The sequence below is a fragment of the Nelumbo lutea genome, chromosome 4 (genome assembly GCF_056320005.1).
Source record: "Nelumbo lutea isolate HS-2025 chromosome 4, American lotus-T2T, whole genome shotgun sequence".
Classification (NCBI taxonomy): Eukaryota; Viridiplantae; Streptophyta; class Magnoliopsida; order Proteales; family Nelumbonaceae; genus Nelumbo; species Nelumbo lutea.
In genome coordinates, this window is record NC_142687.1 from 52,404,862 (window position 1) to 52,419,442 (window position 14,581).

Sequence of the window (14,581 nt, forward strand, 5' to 3'; positions counted from 1 at the left end):
AATAAAATTGGGGTGCAACACGAGGACTTCCCAGGAGGTCACCCATCCTAGTACTACTCTCGCCCAAGCACGCTTAACTTCGGAGTTCTGATGGGATCCGGTGCATTAGTGCTGGTATGATCGCACCCGTTTGCTTCTTGTTCGCTTTAATCTTTATGCACTCATTATCTTGCTCCCCTCCGTTAATTCTTTCAGATTTGAAAAAACGGTGTATGCAACTTTCCTCCCTTGGTGACCGTGCACAAGCTCCCAGGTGAGCGGAGTTATTCCTTTCTAGATCTGCCGCATCCCCGGATAAATGTAGTAATATCGCGGGGCCCACAATGCACGACGAATGCCAAAAGCCCGGTTTTGCACCGTTCCCATTCAGTAATGACGGTCGTTCCGCAAATGGTCCGAGTATCCGGCACGTTGTTTCCAGTTGTCTCGCCGAAACGACATATGGAATTTGCAAATAGTATATCAAAAATAAAATATTAATAAAATTGGGGTGCAACACGAGGACTTCCCAGGAGGTCACCCATCCTAGTACTACTCTCGCCCAAGCACGCTTAACTTCGGAGTTCTGATGGGATCCGGTGCATTAGTGCTGGTATGATCGCACCCGTTTGTTTCTTGTTCGTTTTAATCTTTATGCACTCATTATCTTGCTCCCCTCCGTTAATTCTTTCAGATTTGAAAAAACGGTATATGCAACTTTCCTCCCTTGGTTACCGTGCACAAGCTCCCAGGTGAGCGGAGTTATTCCTTTCTAGATCTGCCGCATCCCCGGATAAATGTAGTAATATCGCGGGGCCCACAATGCACGACGAATGCCAAAAGCCCGGTTTTGCACCGTTCCCATTCAGTAATGACGGTCGTTCCGCAAATGGTCCGAGTATCCGGCACGTTGTTTCCAGTTGTCTCGCCGAAACGACATATGGAATTTGCAAATAGTATATCAAAAATAAAATATTAATAAAATTGGGGTGCAACACGAGGACTTCCCAGGAGGTCACCCATCCTAGTACTACTCTCGCCCAAGCACGCTTAACTTCGGAGTTCTGATGGGATCCGGTGCATTAGTGCTGGTATGATCGCACCCGTTTGCTTCTTGTTCGCTTTAATCTTTATGCACTCATTATCTTGCTCCCCTCCGTTAATTCTTTCAGATTTGAAAAAACGGTGTATGCAACTTTCCTCCCTTGGTGACCGTGCACAAGCTCGCAGGTGAGCGGAGTTATTCCTTTCTAGATCTGCCGCATCCCCGGATAAATGTAGTAATATCGCGGGGCCCACAATGCACGACGAATGCCAAAAGCCCGGTTTTGCACCGTTCCCATTCAGTAATGACGGTCGTTCCGCAAATGGTCCGAGTATCCGGCACGTTGTTTCCAGTTGTCTCGCCGAAACGACATATGGAATTTGCAAATAGTATATCAAAAATAAAATATTAATAAAATTGGGGTGCAACACGAGGACTTCCCAGGAGGTCACCCATCCTAGTACTACTCTCGCCCAAGCACGCTTAACTTCGGAGTTCTGATGGGATCCGGTGCATTAGTGCTGGTATGATCGCACCCGTTTGTTTCTTGTTCGTTTTAATCTTTATGCACTCATTATCTTGCTCCCCTCCGTTAATTCTTTCAGATTTGAAAAAACGGTATATGCAACTTTCCTCCCTTGGTTACCGTGCACAAGCTCCCAGGTGAGCGGAGTTATTCCTTTCTAGATCTGCCGCATCCCCGGATAAATGTAGTAATATCGCGGGGCCCACAATGCACGACGAATGCCAAAAGCACGGTTTTGCACCGTTCCCATTCAGTAATGACGGTCGTTCCGCAAATGGTCCGAGTATCCGGCACGTTGTTTCCAGTTGTCTCGCCGAAACGACATATGGAATTTGCAAATAGTATATCAAAAATAAAATATTAATAAAATTGGGGTGCAACACGAGGACTTCCCAGGAGGTCACCCATCCTAGTACTACTCTCGCCCAAGCACGCTTAACTTCGGAGTTCTGATGGGATCCGGTGCATTAGTGCTGGTATGATCGCACCCGTTTGCTTCTTGTTCGTTTTAATCTTTATGCACTCATTATCTTGCTCCCCTCCGTTAATTCTTTCAGATTTGAAAAAACGGTATATGCAACTTTCCTCCCTTGGTTACCGTGCACAAGCTCCCAGGTGAGCGGAGTTATTCCTTTCTAGATCTGCCGCATCCCCGGATAAATGTAGTAATATCGCGGGGCCCACAATGCACGACGAATGCCAAAAGCCCGGTTTTGCACCGTTCCCATTCAGTAATGACAGTCGTTCCGCAAATGGTCCGAGTATCCGGCACGTTGTTTCCTGTTGTCTCGCCGAAACGACATATGGAATTTGCAAATAGTATATCAAAAATAAAATATTAATAAAATTGGGGTGCAACACGAGGACTTCCCAGGAGGTCACCCATCCTATTACTACTCTCACCCAAGCACGCTTAACTTCGGAGTTCTGATGGGATCCGGTGCATTAGTGCTGGTATGATCGCACCTATTTGCTTCTTGTTCGCCTTAATCTTTATGCACTCATTATCTTGCTCCCCTCCGTTAATTCTTTCAGATTTGGAAAAACGGTGTATACAACTTTCCTCCCTTGGTGACCGTGCACAAGCTCCCAGGTGAGCGGAGTTATTCCTTTCTAGATCTGCCGCATCCCCGGATAAATGTAGTAATATCGCGGGGCCCACAATGCACGACGAATGCCAAAAGCCCGGTTTTGCACCGTTCCCATTCAGTAATGACGGTCGTTCCGCAAATGGTCCGAGTATCCGGCACGTTGTTTCCAGTTGTCTCGCCGAAACGACATATGGAATTTGCAAATAGTATATCAAAAATAAAATATTAATAAAATTGGGGTGCAACACGAGGACTTCCCAGGAGGTCACCCATCCTAGTACTACTCTCGCCCAAGCACGCTTAACTTCGAAGTTCTGATGGGATCCGGTGCATTAGTGCTGGTATGATCGCACCCGTTTGCTTCTAGTTCGTTTTAATCTTTATGCACTCATTATCTTGCTCCCCTCCGTTAATTCTTTCAGATTTGAAAAAACGGTATATGCAACTTTCCTCCCTTGGTTACCGTGCACAAGCTCCCAGGTGAGCGGAGTTATTCCTTTCTAGATCTGCCGCATCCCCGGATAAATGTAGTAATATCGCGGGGCCCACAATGCACGACGAATGCCAAAAGCCCGGTTTTGCACCGTTCCCATTCAGTAATGACGGTCGTTCCGCAAATGGTCCGAGTATCCGGCACGTTGTTTCCAGTTGTCTCGCCGAAACGACATATGGAATTTGCAAATAGTATATCAAAAATAAAATATTAATAAAATTGGGGTGCAACACGAGGACTTCCCAGGAGGTCACCCATCCTAGTACTACTCTCGCCCAAGCACGCTTAACTTCGGAGTTCTGATGGGATCCGGTGCATTAGTGCTGGTATGATCGCACCCGTTTGCTTCTTGTTCGCTTTAATCTTTATGCACTCATTATCTTGCTCCCCTCCGTTAATTCTTTCAGATTTGAAAAAACGGTGTATGCAACTTTCCTCCCTTGGTGACCGTGCACAAGCTCGCAGGTGAGCGGAGTTATTCCTTTCTAGATCTGCCGCATCCCCGGATAAATGTAGTAATATCGCGGGGCCCACAATGCACGACGAATGCCAAAAGCCCGGTTTTGCACCGTTCCCATTCAGTAATGACGGTCGTTCCGCAAATGGTCCGAGTATCCGGCACGTTGTTTCCAGTTGTCTCGCCGAAACGACATATGGAATTTGCAAATAGTATATCAAAAATAAAATATTAATAAAATTGGGGTGCAACACGAGGACTTCCCAGGAGGTCACCCATCCTAGTACTACTCTCGCCCAAGCACGCTTAACTTCGGAGTTCTGATGGGATCCGGTGCATTAGTGCTGGTATGATCGCACCCGTTTGTTTCTTGTTCGTTTTAATCTTTATGCACTCATTATCTTGCTCCCCTCCGTTAATTCTTTCAGATTTGAAAAAACGGTATATGCAACTTTCCTCCCTTGGTTACCGTGCACAAGCTCCCAGGTGAGCGGAGTTATTCCTTTCTAGATCTGCCGCATCCCCGGATAAATGTAGTAATATCGCGGGGCCCACAATGCACGACGAATGCCAAAAGCACGGTTTTGCACCGTTCCCATTCAGTAATGACGGTCGTTCCGCAAATGGTCCGAGTATCCGGCACGTTGTTTCCAGTTGTCTCGCCGAAACGACATATGGAATTTGCAAATAGTATATCAAAAATAAAATATTAATAAAATTGGGGTGCAACACGAGGACTTCCCAGGAGGTCACCCATCCTAGTACTACTCTCGCCCAAGCACGCTTAACTTCGGAGTTCTGATGGGATACGGTGCATTAGTGCTGGTATGATAGCACCCGTTTGCTTCTTGTTCGCTTTAATCTTTATGCACTCATTATCTTGCTCCCCTCCGTTAATTCTTTCAGATTTGAAAAAACGGTGTATAAAACTTTCCTCCCTTGGTTACCGTGCACAAGCTCCCAGGTGAGCGGAGTTATTCCTTTCTAGATCTGCCGCATCCCCGGATAAATGTAGTAATATCGCGGGGCCCACAATGCACGACGAATGCCAAAAGCCCGGTTTTGCACCGTTCCCATTCAGTAATGACGGTCGTTCCGCAAATGGTCCGAGTATCCGGCACGTTGTTTCCAGTTGTCTCGCCGAAACGACATATGGAATTTGCAAATAGTATATCAAAAATAAAATATTAATAAAATTGGGGTGCAACACGAGGACTTCCCAGGAGGTCACCCATCCTAGTACTACTCTCGCCCAAGCACGCTTAACTTCGGAGTTCTGATGGGATACGGTGCATTAGTGCTGGTATGATAGCACCCGTTTGCTTCTTGTTCGCTTTAATCTTTATGCACTCATTATCTTGCTCCCCTCCGTTAATTCTTTCAGATTTGAAAAAACGGTGTATAAAACTTTCCTCCCTTGGTTACCGTGCACAAGCTCCCAGGTGAGCGGAGTTATTCCTTTCTAGATCTGCCGCATCCCCGGATAAATGTAGTAATATCGCGGGGCCCACAATGCACGACGAATGCCAAAAGCCCGGTTTTGCACCGTTCCAATTCAGTAATGACGTTCGTTCCGCAAATGGTCCGAGTATCCGGCACGTTGTTTCCAGTTGTCTCGCCGAAACGACATATGGAATTTGCAAATAGTATATCAAAAATAAAATATTAATAAAATTGGGGTGCAACACGAGGAGTTCCCAGGAGGTCACCCATCCTAATACTACTATCGCCCAAGCACGCTTAACTTCGGAGTTCTGATGGGATACGGTGCATTAGTGCTGGTATGATAGCACCCGTTTGCTTCTTGTTCGCTTTAATCTTTATGCACTCATTATCTTAATCCCCTCCGTTAATTCTTTCAGATTTGAAAAAACGGTGTATAAAACTTTCCTCCCTTGGTTACCGTGCACAAGCTCCCAGGTGAGCGGAGTTATTCCTTTCTAGATCTGCCGCATCCCCGGATAAATGTTGTAATATCGCGGGGCCCACAATGCACGACGAATGCCAAAAGCCCGGTTTTGCACCGTTCCCATTCAGTAATGACGGTCGTTCCGCAAATGGTCCGAGTATCCGGCACGTTGTTTCCAGTTGTCTCGCCGAAACGACATATGGAATTTGCAAATAGTATATCAAAAATAAAATATTAATAAAATTGGGGTGCAACACGAGGACTTCCCAGGAGGTCACCCATCCTAGTACTACTCTCGCCCAAGCACGCTTAACTTCGGAGTTCTGATGGGATCCGGTGCATTAGTGCTGGTATGATCGCACCCGTTTGCTTCTTGTTCGTTTTAATCTTTATGCACTCATTATCTTGCTCCCCTCCGTTAATTCTTTCAGATTTGAAAAAACGGTATATGCAACTTTCCTCCCTTGGTTACCGTGCACAAGCTCCCAGGTGAGCGGAGTTATTCCTTTCTAGATCTGCCGCATCCCCGGATAAATGTAGTAATATCGCGGGGCCCACAATGCACGACGAATGCCAAAAGCCCGGTTTTGCACCGTTCCCATTCAGTAATGACGGTCGTTCCGCAAATGGTCCGAGTATCCGGCACGTTGTTTCCAGTTGTCTCGCCGAAACGACATATGGAATTTGCAAATAGTATATCAAAAATAAAATATTAATAAAATTGGGGTGCAACACGAGGACTTCCCAGGAGGTCACCCATCCTAGTACTACTCTCGCCCAAGCACGCTTAACTTCGGAGTTCTGATGGGATACGGTGCATTAGTGCTGGTATGATAGCTCCCGTTTGCTTCTTGTTCGCTTTAATCTTTATGCACTCATTATCTTGCTCCCCTCCGTTAATTCTTTCAGATTTGAAAAAACGGTGTATAAAACTTTCCTCCCTTGGTTACCGTGCACAAGCTCCCAGGTGAGCGGAGTTATTCCTTTCTAGATCTGCCGCATCCCCGGATAAATGTAGTAATATCGCGGGGCCCACAATGCACGACGAATGCCAAAAGCCCGGTTTTGCAACGTTCCCATTCAGTAATGACGGTCGTTCCGCAAATGGTCCGAGTATCCGGCACGTTGTTTCCAGTTGTCTCGCCGAAACGACATATGGAATTTGCAAATAGTATATCAAAAATAAAATATTAATAAAATTGGGGTGCAACACGAGGAGTTCCCAGGAGGTCACCCATCCTAATACTACTCTCGCCCAAGCACGCTTAACTTCGGAGTTCTGATGGGATACGGTGCATTAGTGCTGGTATGATAGCACCCGTTTGCTTCTTGTTCGCTTTAATCTTTATGCACTCATTATCTTAATCCCCTACGTTAATTCTTTCAGATTTGAAAAAACGGTGTATAAAACTTTCCTCCCTTGGTTACCGTGCACAAGCTCCCAGGTGAGCGGAGTTATTCCTTTCTAGATCTGCCGCATCCCCGGATAAATGTAGTAATATCGCGGGGCCCACAATGCACGACGAATGCCAAAAGCCCGGTTTTGCACCGTTCCCATTCAGTAATGACGGTCGTTCCGCAAATGGTCCGAGTATCCGGCACGTTGTTTCCAGTTGTCTCGCCGAAACGACATATGGAATTTGCAAATAGAATATCAAAAATAAAATATTAATAAAATTGGGGTGCAACACGAGGACTTCCCAGGAGGTCACCCATCCTAGTACTACTCTCGCCCAAGCACGCTTAACTTCGGAGTTCTGATGGGATCCGGTGCATTAGTGCTGGTATGATCGCACCCGTTTGCTTCTTGTTCGTTTTAATCTTTATGCACTCATTATCTTGCTCCCCTCCGTTAATTCTTTCAGATTTGAAAAAACGGTATATGCAACTTTCCTCCCTTGGTTACCGTGCACAAGCTCCCAGGTGAGCGGAGTTATTCCTTTCTAGATCTGCCGCATCCCCGGATAAATGTAGTAATATCGCGGGGCCCACAATGCACGACGAATGCCAAAAGCCCGGTTTTGCAACGTTCCCATTCAGTAATGACAGTCGTTCCGCAAATGGTCCGAGTATCCGGCACGTTGTTTCCTGTTGTCTCGCCGAAACGACATATGGAATTTGCAAATAGTATATCAAAAACAAAATATTAATAAAATTGGGGTGCAACACGAGGACTTCCCAGGAGGTCACCCATCCTATTACTACTCTCGCCCAAGCACGCTTAACTTCGGAGTTCTGATGGGATCCGGTGCATTAGTGCTGGTATGATCGCACCTATTTGCTTCTTGTTCGCCTTAATCTTTATGCACTCATTATCTTGCTCCCCTCCGTTAATTCTTTCAGATTTGAAAAAACGGTGTATACAACTTTCCTCCCTTGGTGACCGTGCACAAGCTCCCAGGTGAGCGGAGTTATTCCTTTCTAGATCTGCCGCATCCCCGGATAAATGTAGTAATATCGCGGGGCCCACAATGCACGACGAATGCCAAAAGCCCGGTTTTGCACCGTTCCCATTCAGTAATGACGGTCGTTCCGCAAATGGTCCGAGTATCCGGCACGTTGTTTCCAGTTGTCTCGCCGAAACGACATATGGAATTTGCAAATAGTATATCAAAAATAAAATATTAATAAAATTGGGGTGCAACACGAGGACTTCCCAGGAGGTCACCCATCCTAGTACTACTCTCGCCCAAGCACGCTTAACTTCGGAGTTCTGATGGGATCCGGTGCATTAGTGCTGGTATGATCGCACCCGTTTGCTTCTTGTTCGCTTTAATCTTTATGCACTCATTATCTTGCTCCCCTCCGTTAATTCTTTCAGATTTGAAAAAACGGTGTATGCAACTTTCCTCCCTTGGTGACCGTGCACAAGCTCCCAGGTGAGCGGAGTTATTCCTTTCTAGATCTGCCGCATCCCCGGATAAATGTAGTAATATCGCGGGGCCCACAATGCACGACGAATGCCAAAAGCCCGGTTTTGCACCGTTCCCATTCAGTAATGACGGTCGTTCCGCAAATGGTCCGAGTATCCGGCACGTTGTTTCCAGTTGTCTCGCCGAAACGACATATGGAATTTGCAAATAGTATATCAAAAATAAAATATTAATAAAATTGGGGTGCAACACGAGGACTTCCCAGGAGGTCACCCATCCTAGTACTACTCTCGCCCAAGCACGCTTAACTTCGGAGTTCTGATGGGATCCGGTGCATTAGTGCTGGTATGATCGCACCCGTTTGTTTCTTGTTCGTTTTAATCTTTATGCACTCATTATCTTGCTCCCCTCCGTTAATTCTTTCAGATTTGAAAAAACGGTATATGCAACTTTCCTCCCTTGGTTACCGTGCACAAGCTCCCAGGTGAGCGGAGTTATTCCTTTCTAGATCTGCCGCATCCCCGGATAAATGTAGTAATATCGCGGGGCCCACAATGCACGACGAATGCCAAAAGCACGGTTTTGCACCGTTCCCATTCAGTAATGACGGTCGTTCCGCAAATGGTCCGAGTATCCGGCACGTTGTTTCCAGTTGTCTCGCCGAAACGACATATGGAATTTGCAAATAGTATATCAAAAATAAAATATTAATAAAATTGGGGTGCAACACGAGGACTTCCCAGGAGGTCACCCATCCTAGTACTACTCTCGCCCAAGCACGCTTAACTTCGGAGTTCTGATGGGATACGGTGCATTAGTGCTGGTATGATAGCACCCGTTTGCTTCTTGTTCGCTTTAATCTTTATGCACTCATTATCTTGCTCCCCTCCGTTAATTCTTTCAGATTTGAAAAAACGGTGTATAAAACTTTCCTCCCTTGGTTACCGTGCACAAGCTCCCAGGTGAGCGGAGTTATTCCTTTCTAGATCTGCCGCATCCCCGGATAAATGTAGTAATATCGCGGGGCCCACAATGCACGACGAATGCCAAAAGCCCGGTTTTGCACCGTTCCCATTCAGTAATGACGGTCGTTCCGCAAATGGTCCGAGTATCCGGCACGTTGTTTCCAGTTGTCTCGCCGAAACGACATATGGAATTTGCAAATAGTATATCAAAAATAAAATATTAATAAAATTGGGGTGCAACACGAGGAGTTCCCAGGAGGTCACCCATCCTAATACTACTCTCGCCCAAGCACGCTTAACTTCGGAGTTCTGATGGGATACGGTCCATTAGTGCTGGTATGATAGCACCCGTTTGCTTCTTGTTCGCTTTAATCTTTATGCACTCATTATCTTAATCCCCTCCGTTAATTCTTTCAGATTTGAAAAAACGGTGTATAAAACTTTCCTCCCTTGGTTACCGTGCACAAGCTCCCAGGTGAGCGGAGTTATTCCTTTCTAGATCTGCCGCATCCCCGGATAAATGTAGTAATATCGCGGGGCCCACAATGCACGACGAATGCCAAAAGCCCGATTTTGCACCGTTCCCATTCAGTAATGACGGTCGTTCCGCAAATGGTCCGAGTATCCGGCACGTTGTTTCCAGTTGTCTCGCCGAAACGACATATGGAATTTGCAAATAGTATATCAAAAATAAAATATTAATAAAATTGGGGTGCAACACGAGGACTTCCCAGGAGGTCACCCATCCTAGTACTACTCTCGCCCAAGCACGCTTAACTTCGGAGTTCTGATGGGATCCGGTGCATTAGTGCTGGTATGATCGCACCCGTTTGCTTCTTGTTCGCTTTAATCTTTATGCACTCATTATCTTGCTCCCCTCCGTTAATTCTTTCAGATTTGAAAAAACGGTGTATGCAACTTTCCTCCCTTGGTGACCGTGCACAAGCTCCCAGGTGAGCGGAGTTATTCCTTTCTAGATCTGCCGCATCCCCGGATAAATGTAGTAATATCGCGGGGCCCACAATGCACGACGAATGCCAAAAGCCCGGTTTTGCACCGTTCCCATTCAGTAATGACGGTCGTTCCGCAAATGGTCCGAGTATCCGGCACGTTGTTTCCAGTTGTCTCGCCGAAACGACATATGGAATTTGCAAATAGTATATCAAAAATAAAATATTAATAAAATTGGGGTGCAACACGAGGACTTCCCAGGAGGTCACCCATCCTAGTACTACTCTCGCCCAAGCACGCTTAACTTCGGAGTTCTGATGGGATCCGGTGCATTAGTGCTGGTATGATCGCACCCGTTTGTTTCTTGTTCGTTTTAATCTTTATGCACTCATTATCTTGCTCCCCTCCGTTAATTCTTTCAGATTTGAAAAAACGGTATATGCAACTTTCCTCCCTTGGTTACCGTGCACAAGCTCCCAGGTGAGCGGAGTTATTCCTTTCTAGATCTGCCGCATCCCCGGATAAATGTAGTAATATCGCGGGGCCCACAATGCACGACGAATGCCAAAAGCCCGGTTTTGCACCGTTCCCATTCAGTAATGACGGTCGTTCCGCAAATGGTCCGAGTATCCGGCACGTTGTTTCCAGTTGTCTCGCCGAAACGACATATGGAATTTGCAAATAGTATATCAAAAATAAAATATTAATAAAATTGGGGTGCAACACGAGGACTTCCCAGGAGGTCACCCATCCTAGTACTACTCTCGCCCAAGCACGCTTAACTTCGGAGTTCTGATGGGATCCGGTGCATTAGTGCTGGTATGATCGCACCCGTTTGCTTCTTGTTCGCTTTAATCTTTATGCACTCATTATCTTGCTCCCCTCCGTTAATTCTTTCAGATTTGAAAAAACGGTGTATGCAACTTTCCTCCCTTGGTGACCGTGCACAAGCTCGCAGGTGAGCGGAGTTATTCCTTTCTAGATCTGCCGCATCCCCGGATAAATGTAGTAATATCGCGGGGCCCACAATGCACGACGAATGCCAAAAGCCCGGTTTTGCACCGTTCCCATTCAGTAATGACGGTCGTTCCGCAAATGGTCCGAGTATCCGGCACGTTGTTTCCAGTTGTCTCGCCGAAACGACATATGGAATTTGCAAATAGTATATCAAAAATAAAATATTAATAAAATTGGGGTGCAACACGAGGACTTCCCAGGAGGTCACCCATCCTAGTACTACTCTCGCCCAAGCACGCTTAACTTCGGAGTTCTGATGGGATCCGGTGCATTAGTGCTGGTATGATCGCACCCGTTTGTTTCTTGTTCGTTTTAATCTTTATGCACTCATTATCTTGCTCCCCTCCGTTAATTCTTTCAGATTTGAAAAAACGGTATATGCAACTTTCCTCCCTTGGTTACCGTGCACAAGCTCCCAGGTGAGCGGAGTTATTCCTTTCTAGATCTGCCGCATCCCCGGATAAATGTAGTAATATCGCGGGGCCCACAATGCACGACGAATGCCAAAAGCACGGTTTTGCACCGTTCCCATTCAGTAATGACGGTCGTTCCGCAAATGGTCCGAGTATCCGGCACGTTGTTTCCAGTTGTCTCGCCGAAACGACATATGGAATTTGCAAATAGTATATCAAAAATAAAATATTAATAAAATTGGGGTGCAACACGAGGACTTCCCAGGAGGTCACCCATCCTAGTACTACTCTCGCCCAAGCACGCTTAACTTCGGAGTTCTGATGGGATACGGTGCATTAGTGCTGGTATGATAGCACCCGTTTTCTTCTTGTTCGCTTTAATCTTTATGCACTCATTATCTTGCTCCCCTCCGTTAATTCTTTCAGATTTGAAAAAACGGTGTATAAAACTTTCCTCCCTTGGTTACCGTGCACAAGCTCCCAGGTGAGCGGAGTTATTCCTTTCTAGATCTGCCGCATCCCCGGATAAATGTAGTAATATCGCGGGGCCCACAATGCACGACGAATGCCAAAAGCCCGGTTTTGCACCGTTCCCATTCAGTAATGACGGTCGTTCCGCAAATGGTCCGAGTATCCGGCACGTTGTTTCCAGTTGTCTCGCCGAAACGACATATGGAATTTGCAAATAGTATATCAAAAATAAAATATTAATAAAATTGGGGTGCAACACGAGGAGTTCCCAGGAGGTCACCCATCCTAATACTACTCTCGCCCAAGCACGCTTAACTTTGGAGTTCTGATGGGATACGGTCCATTAGTGCTGGTATGATAGCACCCGTTTGCTTCTTGTTCGCTTTAATCTTTATGCACTCATTATCTTAATCCCCTCCGTTAATTCTTTCAGATTTGAAAAAACGGTGTATAAAACTTTCCTCCCTTGGTTACCGTGCACAAGCTCCCAGGTGAGCGGAGTTATTCCTTTCTAGATCTGCCGCATCCCCGGATAAATGTAGTAATATCGCGGGGCCCACAATGCACGACGAATGCCAAAAGCCCGGTTTTGCACCGTTCCCATTCAGTAATGACGGTCGTTCCGCAAATGGTCCGAGTATCCGGCACGTTGTTTCCAGTTGTCTCGCCGAAACGACATATGGAATTTGCAAATAGTATATCAAAAATAAAATATTAATAAAATTGGGGTGCAACACGAGGACTTCCCAGGAGGTCACCCATCCTAGTACTACTCTCGCCCAAGCACGCTTAACTTCGGAGTTCTGATGGGATCCGGTGCATTAGTGCTGGTATGATCGCACCCGTTTGCTTCTTGTTCGCTTTAATCTTTATGCACTCATTATCTTGCTCCCCTCCGTTAATTCTTTCAGATTTGAAAAAACGGTGTATGCAACTTTCCTCCCTTGGTGACCGTGCACAAGCTCCCAGGTGAGCGGAGTTATTCCTTTCTAGATCTGCCGCATCCCCGGATAAATGTAGTAATATCGCGGGGCCCACAATGCACGACGAATGCCAAAAGCCCGGTTTTGCACCGTTCCCATTCAGTAATGACGGTCGTTCCGCAAATGGTCCGAGTATCCGGCACGTTGTTTCCAGTTGTCTCGCCGAAACGACATATGGAATTTGCAAATAGTATATCAAAAATAAAATATTAATAAAATTGGGGTGCAACACGAGGACTTCCCAGGAGGTCACCCATCCTAGTACTACTCTCGCCCAAGCACGCTTAACTTCGGAGTTCTGATGGGATCCGGTGCATTAGTGCTGGTATGATCGCACCCGTTTGTTTCTTGTTCGTTTTAATCTTTATGCACTCATTATCTTGCTCCCCTCCGTTAATTCTTTCAGATTTGAAAAAACGGTATATGCAACTTTCCTCCCTTGGTTACCGTGCACAAGCTCCCAGGTGAGCGGAGTTATTCCTTTCTAGATCTGCCGCATCCCCGGATAAATGTAGTAATATCGCGGGGCCCACAATGCACGACGAATGCCAAAAGCACGGTTTTGCACCGTTCCCATTCAGTAATGACGGTCGTTCCGCAAATGGTCCGAGTATCCGGCACGTTGTTTCCAGTTGTCTCGCCGAAACGACATATGGAATTTGCAAATAGTATATCAAAAATAAAATATTAATAAAATTGGGGTGCAACACGAGGACTTCCCAGGAGGTCACCCATCCTAGTACTACTCTCGCCCAAGCACGCTTAACTTCGGAGTTCTGATGGGATACGGTGCATTAGTGCTGGTATGATAGCACCCGTTTGCTTCTTGTTCGCTTTAATCTTTATGCACTCATTATCTTGCTCCCCTCCGTTAATTCTTTCAGATTTGAAAAAACGGTGTATAAAACTTTCCTCCCTTGGTTACCGTGCACAAGCTCCCAGGTGAGCGGAGTTATTCCTTTCTAGATCTGCCGCATCCCCGGATAAATGTAGTAATATCGCGGGGCCCACAATGCACGACGAATGCCAAAAGCCCGGTTTTGCACCGTTCCAATTCAGTAATGACGGTCGTTCCGCAAATGGTCCGAGTATCCGGCACGTTGTTTCCAGTTGTCTCGCCGAAACGACATATGGAATTTGCAAATAGTATATCAAAAATAAAATATTAATAAAATTGGGGTGCAACACGAGGAGTTCCCAGGAGGTCACCCATCCTAATACTACTCTCGCCCAAGCACGCTTAACTTCGGAGTTCTGATGGGATACGGTGCATTAGTGCTGGTATGATAGCACCCGTTTGCTTCTTGTTCGCTTTAATCTTTATGCACTCATTATCTTAATCCCCTCCGTTAATTCTTTCAGATTTGAAAAAACGGTGTATAAAACTTTCCTCCCTTGGTTACCGTGC

General features: G+C 46.2%; 28 non-coding genes and 3 pseudogenes across 28 annotated transcripts; all 31 read right to left on the reverse strand.

The window, feature by feature from the left end:
• Window positions 1–9: 9 nt before the first annotated feature.
• On the reverse strand, window positions 10–128 carry LOC148858948 (5S ribosomal RNA). Its single transcript, XR_016097263.1, has one exon. It is a non-coding gene; the product is annotated as a 5S ribosomal RNA (ribosomal RNA).
• A 359-nt stretch (window positions 129–487) lies between these two features.
• LOC148858949 (5S ribosomal RNA) lies at window positions 488–606 on the reverse strand. Its single transcript, XR_016097275.1, has one exon. It is a non-coding gene; the product is annotated as a 5S ribosomal RNA (ribosomal RNA).
• Window positions 607–965: 359 nt separating this feature from the next.
• LOC148858950 (5S ribosomal RNA) lies at window positions 966–1,084 on the reverse strand. The gene has a single exon (XR_016097288.1). It is a non-coding gene; the product is annotated as a 5S ribosomal RNA (ribosomal RNA).
• Window positions 1,085–1,443: 359 nt separating this feature from the next.
• LOC148858951 (5S ribosomal RNA) lies at window positions 1,444–1,562 on the reverse strand. The gene has a single exon (XR_016097302.1). It is a non-coding gene; the product is annotated as a 5S ribosomal RNA (ribosomal RNA).
• A 359-nt stretch (window positions 1,563–1,921) lies between these two features.
• Window positions 1,922–2,040, reverse strand: LOC148858952 (5S ribosomal RNA). Its single transcript, XR_016097315.1, has one exon. It is a non-coding gene; the product is annotated as a 5S ribosomal RNA (ribosomal RNA).
• A 359-nt stretch (window positions 2,041–2,399) lies between these two features.
• Window positions 2,400–2,518, reverse strand: LOC148858953 (5S ribosomal RNA). Its single transcript, XR_016097646.1, has one exon. It is a non-coding gene; the product is annotated as a 5S ribosomal RNA (ribosomal RNA).
• A 359-nt stretch (window positions 2,519–2,877) lies between these two features.
• Window positions 2,878–2,996, reverse strand: LOC148858954 (5S ribosomal RNA). Its single transcript, XR_016096082.1, has one exon. It is a non-coding gene; the product is annotated as a 5S ribosomal RNA (ribosomal RNA).
• A 359-nt stretch (window positions 2,997–3,355) lies between these two features.
• On the reverse strand, window positions 3,356–3,474 carry LOC148858955 (5S ribosomal RNA). The gene has a single exon (XR_016097327.1). It is a non-coding gene; the product is annotated as a 5S ribosomal RNA (ribosomal RNA).
• A 359-nt stretch (window positions 3,475–3,833) lies between these two features.
• Window positions 3,834–3,952, reverse strand: LOC148858956 (5S ribosomal RNA). Its single transcript, XR_016097338.1, has one exon. It is a non-coding gene; the product is annotated as a 5S ribosomal RNA (ribosomal RNA).
• A 359-nt stretch (window positions 3,953–4,311) lies between these two features.
• LOC148858957 (5S ribosomal RNA) lies at window positions 4,312–4,430 on the reverse strand. Its single transcript, XR_016097528.1, has one exon. It is a non-coding gene; the product is annotated as a 5S ribosomal RNA (ribosomal RNA).
• Window positions 4,431–4,789: 359 nt separating this feature from the next.
• On the reverse strand, window positions 4,790–4,908 carry LOC148858958 (5S ribosomal RNA). Its single transcript, XR_016097529.1, has one exon. It is a non-coding gene; the product is annotated as a 5S ribosomal RNA (ribosomal RNA).
• A 359-nt stretch (window positions 4,909–5,267) lies between these two features.
• Window positions 5,268–5,386, reverse strand: LOC148858959 (5S ribosomal RNA; annotated as a pseudogene).
• A 359-nt stretch (window positions 5,387–5,745) lies between these two features.
• On the reverse strand, window positions 5,746–5,864 carry LOC148858960 (5S ribosomal RNA). The gene has a single exon (XR_016097350.1). It is a non-coding gene; the product is annotated as a 5S ribosomal RNA (ribosomal RNA).
• A 359-nt stretch (window positions 5,865–6,223) lies between these two features.
• Window positions 6,224–6,342, reverse strand: LOC148858961 (5S ribosomal RNA). Its single transcript, XR_016098121.1, has one exon. It is a non-coding gene; the product is annotated as a 5S ribosomal RNA (ribosomal RNA).
• A 359-nt stretch (window positions 6,343–6,701) lies between these two features.
• LOC148858962 (5S ribosomal RNA) lies at window positions 6,702–6,820 on the reverse strand. The gene has a single exon (XR_016097994.1). It is a non-coding gene; the product is annotated as a 5S ribosomal RNA (ribosomal RNA).
• Window positions 6,821–7,179: 359 nt separating this feature from the next.
• Window positions 7,180–7,298, reverse strand: LOC148858963 (5S ribosomal RNA). The gene has a single exon (XR_016097364.1). It is a non-coding gene; the product is annotated as a 5S ribosomal RNA (ribosomal RNA).
• A 359-nt stretch (window positions 7,299–7,657) lies between these two features.
• On the reverse strand, window positions 7,658–7,776 carry LOC148858964 (5S ribosomal RNA). The gene has a single exon (XR_016097011.1). It is a non-coding gene; the product is annotated as a 5S ribosomal RNA (ribosomal RNA).
• Window positions 7,777–8,135: 359 nt separating this feature from the next.
• LOC148858965 (5S ribosomal RNA) lies at window positions 8,136–8,254 on the reverse strand. Its single transcript, XR_016097378.1, has one exon. It is a non-coding gene; the product is annotated as a 5S ribosomal RNA (ribosomal RNA).
• A 359-nt stretch (window positions 8,255–8,613) lies between these two features.
• On the reverse strand, window positions 8,614–8,732 carry LOC148858966 (5S ribosomal RNA). Its single transcript, XR_016097391.1, has one exon. It is a non-coding gene; the product is annotated as a 5S ribosomal RNA (ribosomal RNA).
• A 359-nt stretch (window positions 8,733–9,091) lies between these two features.
• LOC148858967 (5S ribosomal RNA) lies at window positions 9,092–9,210 on the reverse strand. Its single transcript, XR_016097530.1, has one exon. It is a non-coding gene; the product is annotated as a 5S ribosomal RNA (ribosomal RNA).
• Window positions 9,211–9,569: 359 nt separating this feature from the next.
• On the reverse strand, window positions 9,570–9,688 carry LOC148858968 (5S ribosomal RNA; annotated as a pseudogene).
• Window positions 9,689–10,047: 359 nt separating this feature from the next.
• On the reverse strand, window positions 10,048–10,166 carry LOC148858969 (5S ribosomal RNA). The gene has a single exon (XR_016097404.1). It is a non-coding gene; the product is annotated as a 5S ribosomal RNA (ribosomal RNA).
• A 359-nt stretch (window positions 10,167–10,525) lies between these two features.
• On the reverse strand, window positions 10,526–10,644 carry LOC148858970 (5S ribosomal RNA). Its single transcript, XR_016097418.1, has one exon. It is a non-coding gene; the product is annotated as a 5S ribosomal RNA (ribosomal RNA).
• Window positions 10,645–11,003: 359 nt separating this feature from the next.
• On the reverse strand, window positions 11,004–11,122 carry LOC148858971 (5S ribosomal RNA). Its single transcript, XR_016097430.1, has one exon. It is a non-coding gene; the product is annotated as a 5S ribosomal RNA (ribosomal RNA).
• Window positions 11,123–11,481: 359 nt separating this feature from the next.
• Window positions 11,482–11,600, reverse strand: LOC148858972 (5S ribosomal RNA). The gene has a single exon (XR_016097442.1). It is a non-coding gene; the product is annotated as a 5S ribosomal RNA (ribosomal RNA).
• Window positions 11,601–11,959: 359 nt separating this feature from the next.
• LOC148858973 (5S ribosomal RNA) lies at window positions 11,960–12,078 on the reverse strand. The gene has a single exon (XR_016097531.1). It is a non-coding gene; the product is annotated as a 5S ribosomal RNA (ribosomal RNA).
• A 359-nt stretch (window positions 12,079–12,437) lies between these two features.
• Window positions 12,438–12,556, reverse strand: LOC148858974 (5S ribosomal RNA; annotated as a pseudogene).
• Window positions 12,557–12,915: 359 nt separating this feature from the next.
• On the reverse strand, window positions 12,916–13,034 carry LOC148858975 (5S ribosomal RNA). Its single transcript, XR_016097453.1, has one exon. It is a non-coding gene; the product is annotated as a 5S ribosomal RNA (ribosomal RNA).
• A 359-nt stretch (window positions 13,035–13,393) lies between these two features.
• Window positions 13,394–13,512, reverse strand: LOC148858976 (5S ribosomal RNA). The gene has a single exon (XR_016097464.1). It is a non-coding gene; the product is annotated as a 5S ribosomal RNA (ribosomal RNA).
• A 359-nt stretch (window positions 13,513–13,871) lies between these two features.
• On the reverse strand, window positions 13,872–13,990 carry LOC148858977 (5S ribosomal RNA). Its single transcript, XR_016097533.1, has one exon. It is a non-coding gene; the product is annotated as a 5S ribosomal RNA (ribosomal RNA).
• A 359-nt stretch (window positions 13,991–14,349) lies between these two features.
• LOC148858978 (5S ribosomal RNA) lies at window positions 14,350–14,468 on the reverse strand. Its single transcript, XR_016097995.1, has one exon. It is a non-coding gene; the product is annotated as a 5S ribosomal RNA (ribosomal RNA).
• Between the last annotated feature and the right edge of the window lie 113 nt (window positions 14,469–14,581).